Source organism: Plasmopara halstedii (genome assembly GCF_900000015.1).
Source record: "Plasmopara halstedii genome assembly, contig: Scaffold_3060, whole genome shotgun sequence".
Classification (NCBI taxonomy): domain Eukaryota; phylum Oomycota; class Peronosporomycetes; order Peronosporales; family Peronosporaceae; genus Plasmopara; species Plasmopara halstedii.
Window position 1 is genome coordinate 283,155 of NW_020189964.1, and position 373 is coordinate 283,527.

Here is a 373-nt window from a genome sequence, read left to right on the forward strand (position 1 = left end):
CCCTCGCCACGCTCCTCGACCTTCAAGCACGGATGACGCAGATGGAGGCCTCGCAAGTGAAGAGAGACAAGGACGAGCGTATGCTTGGAGCAATTGAGTCTGGCATGTTCCATTCCGCTCTTGGCAATGGCCGAGGGGGTATTCCGATGAACATCGATGCGCTAAGTCATTCGCCCGTGCAGCAAAGGCATGGCCAAGGCCGCGCATACGTGCAGCGTACGCATGAGGCAGGAAAACAACCTGCACGGTCGGAATGGGGCGCTCAGCGCGACAAGTGCCGCAGCAAACCCAGTTCCGATCACCACAGTTTGCAGTGGCACAGGACTACGCGCGACGAACGGAGCCGGTCGCACAGCAAGCGATGCGTGTACCA